Raw genomic sequence first — 9,244 nt, 5'->3', positions numbered from 1 at the left:
CGCACGGAGCCCCCGAGGGCCGCCCCTCCCGCGCCGCGGCCCCTCCGCGCCGGGAGGGCTCGGGCTCCGCGCGGACCGCGGGTGGCCCCTTCCCTTCCCTTCCCCCTCGGAGGGTTCGTCGCCCGCCTGTCCCCCGGGGAGCGGGGCTGCCGCGGGCGGGACGGCGGCGCACGGGGGACGGCAGGCCCGCTCCGTGAGGGGAAGGGCGGCCAGAGGCGGCTCGCTCGCCCGGTGGCTGCGCTGGGAGTACCGGAGCGGCGGGCAGAGGGAGACAACTCCTGCTGCGTGCCCTGACCTCGGGGACGGGCCCCCGGTGCCCTCACGGATGCCTCGGGTGCCACCTCTGTGAGTTGGCTCCAGGCTCGGGGTCAGGGCAGCGGCCCGCCCAGAGGCCAAGGTGTTTGGCCAGTGCTGCTGTAGTGCTGCTTCCAGAAATGTTCCCATCAGTCCCTCAGCGATCTATGGACTCCACCAAGCACGAGCTGTGCTTCTGCAAAACTCCTGAGGTGGCAAAACGTGGCGTTCCTAAAAAGTGGCATTCTCAAAAACCGGCGTTTCCCGAAAAGCAGCAGTCCTGCCCTGAGATTCCCCACGGCCCCCTGCGGCCTGTGGAAGCGCTGGCAGGGCGGGCTGCGATGGTGACATGCCAAGCGTGAGCTGTCAGTGGCTTTGCTGAGCCCCTTTCACATGGGGCTGCTTCCTCTGCAGCAGCCAGAGGGGATGGGGGCCGCGAGCAGCTGAGGAAGGATGGCGCAAGGGGTGATGAGTGAAGGCTAAAAAGTTGGTACAGCCGCACACGGCTTGCAGCGCAGGCATTCTTTCTCTCTGCTGTTCCACTGTGCTTTTCACTGTGCTTTCCCACTTTCTCAGCGGTGACTAAGCCAGGCAAACATCTCCCACCAGTGAACAGCAAACTTCGTCCCCAGGCAAGGCACAGGGCAAGACAGGAGGGACGTGGGCTGCACGGGGCTGTACCTGAGAGAGTGGTGAGTGGAGCTGCAGGGAGAGCATGGAGACAGTCTGGGCAGAGTTAATCCATGGCTGAGTACAAGGAGGAAGAAAAATAAAATTATTGCTTAAAAGCAAACCAATGTAAGTGGCTTAAAGCAGGATAGGCACCTACATGGCAGGAGGCAACTGTAACCATGTCCATTAAAGCTTTAGGAATCTGGACTCACAAGCCACAGAGGGTTTTTCCCTCCAGCAATGCCCATTTTAACAGTCAAATCATGCTGACAGAGTCACCTCCTGTATTTAAGAGCTTTGTGTAATCCATTTACCCTACCCAGCCCCCCCATGCCCACCCAGGTAATTTAACCCTTGCTGTCACCTCCACCAACCACTTTAATTTCCAGACAGACTTCCAGTGACTTTTTTCTTCACCACACAAGTTCCTGAACAATACAGCAAGATGCAGACATACTCCAAGGGCAGAGTTAAGGTTGCACAATTATCACATGTAGGAAGTGTCATTTTCCCATTGCATCTGCTGTTTTCCAAACATTTTTGCTCTTTTAGATTATAGCTGTAACATTTGCTTTGGGAATCTGTGTGGGAACAGGAACTCAGCAGTGCTTGTGGGGTCTGGTAAGCAGAGACCTGGTGTGCAATCACTTCCAGACCTTCGTGACAATGGAGAGTGTGGGGACAAGAACAGCACCATTCTTGGGGACAAGGTTAGTGAGAACCCAAGAAGCACAGAAAGGCAGAAAGCGCTGAAATTTTGACTTAGGCATGGTCCAACTCCCATTTTCTGCCACAGGTGTTTCCCTTAGCTCCAGTGTTGTGTTAAGCAGAGTGACAGCCACCACAGGCATACAGTAAGTTTTTGTGGAAACAGCAGGGAGCTGTGGCCCATTTTTAGAAAGCAGTTTATCTCCTCAAAAAAGTTTCAGCGTTGCTGTTTTCATAGCAAAAGTTGTTTTCTTTCCAAAAACCTACTACATCCTTCGTTATCAATTCCCCTGGAAACCTTCCTTCCTTGACAAATAACGCTTTCAACGTCATGTGTTAAAAACTTGGCAAGCCAAGCACAGCATGACTTCATTCAATCCCATACATCCATCAGGAGGTGATCATTCCCAGTTTGTTAAACAGCCTTCAAGCCACAGTTTGGGGTCTCTTCCTTCATGGAGGGTTCCAGAGGAGTGCCATGGCCACTGGTGGGCTGGTCCAGCCAGAACTTTTGGGATATGTTGTGTCCTGCAAGCAGCACTTCCCTGCTGACCTCTCCAGACACCAACACACCAAGACAGGAATCACTGGCAGAAGTCAGAGCTGAAAATACAGTCTAAAAACTAAAGGGCACGTGCCTTGGTGGGGGTATTTCTTTCACACTCTGGTATTAGCACAGTGAGTTATCCTGCCAGCCTCAAAATTCACTGAGGTGGCACAGGTACTGCACCCCTCTGAGCATTTGAGGATTTTTAGTGGAGTTTGGGCTCTCATGTCCTCGCAAGGCAGCCTTGGGCAAGTTATTTAACACTTCTCCTTAAATCCAGTAGTCTGGATTTCAAAACTGCACAGAATGAATTTTCTAGGCTCCCACATGGCACAAATTTTCAAACACATTCCAGGTAAATGGTTTGAACTTCACAGTGATGTTCAGCAGGTCCTAAATCGCCTGAAGGAATTCCCACCCTTGCCTCCAGAAGATGCCACTTTCTCATTGATGCCAAATGTCTGCTTGTTCAAGAGTACTCTCATCTGCGAGAGGGTCCTGTTAACCCACTTCTTTCCACCCTTCCCTCACCACATGGATTTTTAATGAGAAAATCCTGCAGGTGTTTCCAGGGCACAAGAGACACAGCAGTGGGGAGGGCAGGTTCACAGCACAGGCCACAAACCTCTTGGGCCAACCCGGCAGCCACAGCCTATGCTGGGAGGTCCAGAGCAAACTACTTCAGTACATCCTTTATATCAGTACAGGGATAAGACAGATGGAACTTCATTGCCCCTCTGCAGCTCAGCATCCCCCTCACCCCAACGGCATCGCAGCTACTCCTGCTTCAGCCTGAAAACAGGCAACAGTTCAAACCCATAGTGTGGCAGTCCATACCCCTCCCCAGAGCAACTGGCCAGAGATGCTCTGAGATGTGCTCCTGAGATAAGCACCCTGTTTAGCAGCTTCTTCGGCACAGGGAGACCTCCAAAACCTGCCAAGAGCGCAGGGGTAATTCCCTGCACCTGGACCATCGGTATAAAAGGATGTAAAAATAAACGGGGATGCTGCACCCAGCCAAAGTCACTATTTTTGCATAGGGTTCAATGCCAAATATAAATATTAACTTGAGCTTCTCGGCCCCCTTGGTCACTGTGGTAAATACACATTTTTGTGATTTTGCATCAGACATGCCTAACTTCTCAGAAGTGACTGCTGCCCTGAACAGCCCAAAGTCTAACCACTAGTAAATTACTTTTCTGTGGATTTAATAAGGAATTTGTTATACAGGAGTTGGAATCAGGCTCAGGACACAGATTAGTTTAGCCAGACCTAGAAGGATCAGAAGTGATGCTGCCGCTCTCCGGGGCGGGGAAGTTTCGTATCGCCACACAATTAGCACCTTTTAGTAGAAGTGGGTAGAAAGGGAAATTAGCAAATGAGGGCAGAAGTGGTGAAAAAAGCGCCTTAACAGCCACCATTCATTTTGCTGTGTCCTCCTGAAGAGGGTTAAATGTGTTTAACCTCTACAGATTTCCAGCATGAAGAGAAACTGTCCAGGAGTGGAAGAAAATGAAGCTGTGTGGAGGCCGGCAGACTTCTCACAAAGCAGCATGATGTTTGCCATACATAAGAGCATCCTTGGCAAGGCAGGCAGGAGCCTGTGCTCAGAAGCCTGGAAGTCTTCACCACAAAATAAAATACCAAACCAGAAAACAAGCATTGCCCAGAGGCACTGGTGGCCAACATACTGCACCCTCTCTTGCTTTCAAAGCACAGCGTTAACTGCCATCGGGTTTGGGTGCTGATGCCAGAGAGAAGTCAGGAGGAAACTACTCTTGGAAATCTCACTTGACAACATCTTTGAATATGTGGCCCAGACTGAGTTCATAAGCTTTTTGGGAAAAGCGTTGTGCTAGGACTTGTGTAAACACGGAGCTGGCTGATGGATGACCCTGGTGCAACACAGAGATGTATGCACACTCCAGCAAAACTTACTGAATTAACAACCATTTTCGATTAATACAGGGACACTCAGAGACTTTACTGATAGCTGGGGAGGGTGGGGAAACAATAAGCAGAAGTTATCACACAGTGTTCCATTTTCCAGACTTCAGGAATGAGTTGGATGCAAGGTCAGATGGGCTATTTTTAGTCGTGCTGGGAGCACAAGCATAGCAAAGTGGGCAAGGGATGAAGCAAGAAGGAGCTGGAGAGATAATTGGTAGATGTCCTCATAAAACTGCCTGGGGGTGAACATTACTTGATATTTCCTTTAGTGACTCCATTAGGAAAAGGAGGGATTGTGCTTATAACCTGAAGATGAGAATGCTGGAAAAAGAGAAGAGTGCAACTTTGAGAGAGCAAAATGGAAATGGGGTGAAATATGCTGTTACTGACTTTGGCAGCTGGCTGCTTGTAATCAGCCATTCTCACCTGCAGCAGAAGCTCCTTGGTGTGGCACGCAGGAGGGAGAAGACCTGCCTCGGGTGTTTGAGTGCCACTGGCATAACTGAGCTCCTGGAAAGGCCAATGCCAAGCAGGGGTGTCAGAAGCACCAATGAACAGAGACAGGGAGCATTTAACACCACTGAACAGTGCACAGGAAAGATCTTGGAATTCTCCAGTTGAAGACAAAAATGCATTCAAGCAGGGACAAGCATGGAGAAGAGCTTCTAGGATGGTCAGGGGAATGGAAAACTGATTTTGTGAAAGGAGTCTCTACAAGCTCAACTTTCTCAGTCTGGGGAAACAAAGGAGGAGATATGACCACTGTAAAATACACTGGGGAAGGAGGCAGCACATTGCAGCAATGAAAGAGCTCTTAGACAAGAATGAAGAGCGCAACTGATCCGTGCTGGACATGTGGGATGGAAACTAGACATCTGTTTCTAACCTTCAGAGGAACACGGAACAGAAACAGCTTTGCAGTGGGAGGAGCAGAGGCACTCAAAGTAAAGACGGACCTTGATCACTCGCAGAAGGAATCACCCAGAGGAGCAGCTCACAGTCCCTGTGATGCCGCTGAGGTCAGACCCCGATGCTGTCACCAGAGTCCTGTCTCTTCCTTCTCACCCACCCACAGCAAAGAATCTCATCTGGCTTGTTCCCAGCCAACAGATTTCAGTAGATGTTCTCTCAAGGGAAGGGAAGACGTACAGGGAGAAGAAAACTTTTCATCCAGCTTTTGTGCCTAGAAATGGATTTCTCAAACATCCTGGGATCTCTGATTTGCTTCTAAATTTGGTATGTGGGTTTTTCCTCACAGAAAACTTAAAACTTCCTGTATTCAGCAAAATAAGGGTGTTTTTAAAGTTTTCTCTTTTTTTTAATCTATTTTTAGATAGTCTTTCATGGTTTCTTTGGAAAAAAGTTGTAGAACTGAATTAGCAAGTGATCAAATACCGACTATCAGGAACTTCAAACAGCAAGCCAAAAACTTTCTATCAGAAACAGCCTGCTGAAGAGCAACGTAGGAGAAAAAGGATCTGAAAGATGAGGAGCAATATGCAAGCAGCAGCCAGTGCCAGGAATCTCCAGGGTCTGTAAACCCTTAAAATGCCAGACAGACTGGAGTGAAAAACAGCCTGAAAGGTAGAGAGGCATAAAAAACTCTGCATGCAACAGAGTTAAATATAAAACTCGGCTGAGTAGTAAAGAAAGGCAACAAAAACTAGAGGCTCTAGCTAAGCATCCTGCATGCTGTACTCTACAGATAGCAAAGGCTGTGCAATTTAAATCTGTAATCCTTTCCCAAGCAAAGAGGCTTTTGCAACAGCACAATCTGGATGTCACCAGCATATGAATAGGCATCTTGGGACTGATCTGGAGAGCAGAGGTCAAAGTTTAGTGATGTATGTACTTGTCTCCCTAATGGGTCTTATTGATCATTATCCATACAAACAAGCAACATCTCCAAATCTGCTTTCCCCTTTGGGCTAGATGCTGGCAACCAGGAAAAAGTACCTTGCTCTCCTAGGTGCATGCTCTTTGTAGAACACTGAAGCCTGTGATAAGGAAACACACAAAATTGCTGGACAGACTGGTGAAACCCAGCAAGTGGAAAATGGTCAGTAGATCTCTGTAACATCTGCATAGCAATGATATGAGCACAGTGCTAAAAAATAAATCCTGATAAAATATATTAAAAATATTAGGAAGACATGAGTGAGGAAAGAGGAAGTCAACATTGCAATTCAATCACCTAAGTGAATTATGCATTGTGGAAAGGGCTGAAAAGTCCCAGTACAGATAAAATCAAATTCACAGTTGTCCAACCACAGGTATTCCAGCCAGGCACCTTAAATTGTCCTATCTGTGATACAAAGTGGTGGCAGTCCATTGCTATCTCCACACCACAAACACCATTTTCTTGAAGCATCTTCAACAGGAGAGCAAAAATGGGAAAAGCATGGGAAGATGGGACCGAAAGTACCACTGCTGTGTACTCCTACCACAGTGAGCACTGCGGTGGCAGTCAGCCAGCACGGTGGTGTGAGCAAAGCCAGCTCAGGTAGGGCACTGGGAACGCCCTCGGGTGGAGACTAAGCCGATAAGTACTCAAGGTAAGGGTGATTATCAGATCTCCTCAAACTTCCTGAGCTTGCAAGGTAGAGCCAGAGAAAGCAGCCTCACTCTGGAGACTTTGGTACTCCCACTTCTAGCTGCTGCCAGAAACTGGAAGTGAGGAAAAAAACCCCCAATCAGCACAGTCTACAGTATTTCAGAATCTCAGAAGCCATCCCACTTGGGTTCAAGTTCAGGAACCAGCTCAGGCAGCAGGGAGGTCCTGTCTCTCTGTGGAGATGTTTGTCCACCTCCATAAGCAAACACAAGGTCACTAAGGCTGGTCCTGCTGATGTACAGCCTGAGATCTGGCTGTCTGCTCTGGCCATCCTCATGCTCACCCATCTCCCACCCTGCAGGCTAAAAAGGGGCAGAGGAGTTTGGCAGGGCTTCCCTGGACAGCAACAGCCATTTCCCACCAGTGATTCCTGCTCCTGGCTCTGTGGGATGTGCAGTTTGCTAGCAGAGTTTTGCATAAACCTGGTTATCCACCTGCACAGCCTCACTTTGAAAACAATAGGTCTGCACACCTTGAAAAAGCAGAGAAACTTGGGAGTATAAAGGCAAGTATGGACTGTCATGGATATTGAGCCATAGCCCAAACCAGAGCAGCAGTAGCTGTGTCACTCCAGTGGAACTGTAACAACATGATCCCAGCCCCTGTCAGGAATGTTGTTGTTCAATACACATCTAAGTCACACAACAGCAACAAGCCTGCTGCACGCTCAATTTTCTCCCAGATACAGCAGATCTGGCTTGCTCTGGGGTGTGTGAAAGCACCAGCTCCAGGCAGCCAGAGATGCTGTGCTCTGTGCAGCTGGCACTGGGATCAGCAGCATCTGGGGGAGTGCAGCTACTCAGGACTCACCAAAACAGCAAAAACAAAAAAGCCTCTTTTCTCCTAGAGTACAGCTGATTTCCCTTCCTTCCATTCTCTTAACAGATGTCAGAAAAAAAGCATGAATGGCTGCAGCTCTGTGCTCAACTCACAGATTTCACACTTGCTGCAGAGCTGTCCTTCTGCTTCTGAACCCACTTCTGGAAGGTGTTGCTTTTAAAAAGGAAAAATAGAGAGAAAGGGGGGAAAAAACCCCTTAAACACTTAATAGTAAATTCCTTCAAAAGAAAACTTGCTTCAAGCCAAAAAACATTCACCAAGGTTCAACTAAACGTGGATTTTCACGACTCTGTAATAAACACCTCAATATGGGGGTTTCAAAACGAGAATGCTGAGACAACTTTGCTCCAAGCAACTCAAAATATATATATAATATATAACTTGTTTTTTTAAAAGAAAAATCCAACTACCCCAAGGAGACACTTTATGGTGTTTCAGTTACATATACATATAGAAACAAGCCCAACCAAACACAGAATAAAACAACATGAAAAGCTGTGGATTTGTGAGTTGCCCATCATTCCAGTCAGGCAGGAACAGGACTCTCCCCAGAACCAGATCATAGATCTGGATGCTATTGCAGCAGATTAACCTGAGATCACTACAGGAAGGGAGCATTTCCAGGTGAGAGAAGGGGCTCACTGCAGAAATGCTCTTGCAGAACCCACCTGACTCCAGCCAGGGTTCCCATGGCCTCTGTGACTCTGAGCCCAACCAGAGTGGTGCTCCAGGCTGTACCCACTAAGGCTGTAGATGTCAGAGGGGATCCAGCAGTGCTCTCCAGTGACAGGTAGGGATGGAGTGAACCATTTAACACTCCTGGGGCTGGAAGAGTCTCAGTTCCTGACCACTCAGATGCTGAGTGGCTTTTCCTGGTGCATAAGGTGGGATCCTAGAGAAGCAAAGCTCTGAGTGCAAGGGATGAGCACATCCATCCCTTTCTCAGGGCCAAGTCTGGCTGCTTTGCAGACAGACTTTGATTTGTTTTGGAATGCATCAAAACACCCTTAAATCCAATTTAGGCATTAAAGGGAAAATACCCCATGAGTGCCTTATGGCAGCTTTGCAGCCCCGAAGCACTTACAGCTCACGAAGGGGCAGAGGTGATCCAAACCAAGCATCGTGGTGATGCCAACCACAGCATCCCTGCAGAGAGCAGCAGTGGGACTCTGCTGCCAGGGGACCAATGGCCTTAGGCTGGTTTTAATTCTTGCCAGCTCCCTCATGCTCTCACGCAGAGGATGGATTGGGAAAGCACAATCCACATTTCTGCAGGGAAGAGACTGTAGTTAGGACTGCAGCCATGAGTTAGCTAAACTTGTCCAAATAAAGGGGGGAAAAAGCTACTTATGTTGTTTCCCCAGCCTCAGAGCAATATACTTCCCTCAGATCAATTCATAACAGGTTGTTGTGTTCAGAGCTAAAATTAATCTTACACCAGGAGAATGAATTAAAACAATGAAGAGCTTCCTGCATTCATTGCTAAAAAAATTAATCTTCCGAGAGCTTCCTTTTCTACTTTTCAACTGGCCACCTTGCTTTCATTCAAGGAAAGCCTGAGTAAAAAATGTAAAAATGCTTCCAGGTGGTTTTGGTTAAAGCGAACAAAGAGCTGTGAA

Source organism: Onychostruthus taczanowskii, unplaced genomic scaffold (assembly GCF_017590055.1).
Source record: "Onychostruthus taczanowskii isolate IOZ18803 unplaced genomic scaffold, ASM1759005v1 scaffold9, whole genome shotgun sequence".
Lineage (NCBI taxonomy): Eukaryota > Metazoa > Chordata > Aves > Passeriformes > Passeridae > Onychostruthus > Onychostruthus taczanowskii.
This window is presented reverse-complemented; position numbering follows the sequence as displayed.